We start from the raw sequence: 511 nt of genomic DNA, 5'->3' as shown, positions 1-511 counted from the left end.
ATGTCCCTAATTATTAGGGATGTTGAACATCTTTTAAGATGTTTCATAACCGTCTTTACTGCTTCTTTTGAGAACTCTCTTTTCAGCTCCTTAGTCCATCTTTTAATTGGGTTGCTTCTTATCTTGGTTCTCTGTTTTTTGAGTTCGTTATAAATTCTGGTTATTAAACCTCTGTCGGATGTGTCGCTGGTGAAGATTTTCTCCCATTCTGTGGGTTTTCTGTTTGCTTCCTTGGTTGTCTCCTATGATGTACAGAAGCTTTTTAGTTTAATGAGGTCCCATTTGTTAATTCTTGCCCTTGATTCCTGGCCAATTGATGACCAGCTTAGAAAATCCTTTCTTATCCCTATGTCTTGTAGGTTATTCCCAATGTTTTCTTCTAACAGTTTCAGAGTTTCAGGCTTTACATTGAGGTCTTTGATCCATTTGGAATTGACTTTTGTAAGGGAGATATGATAGGGGTTTAGTTTCATTCTTCTATAGGTGGAGATCCAGTTTTGCCAGCACAATT

This window comes from Nannospalax galili, unplaced genomic scaffold (assembly GCF_000622305.1).
Source record: "Nannospalax galili isolate Female #2095 unplaced genomic scaffold, S.galili_v1.0 scaffold9, whole genome shotgun sequence".
NCBI lineage: Eukaryota > Metazoa > Chordata > Mammalia > Rodentia > Spalacidae > Nannospalax > Nannospalax galili.
Note: the sequence above shows the minus strand (reverse complement) of the source record.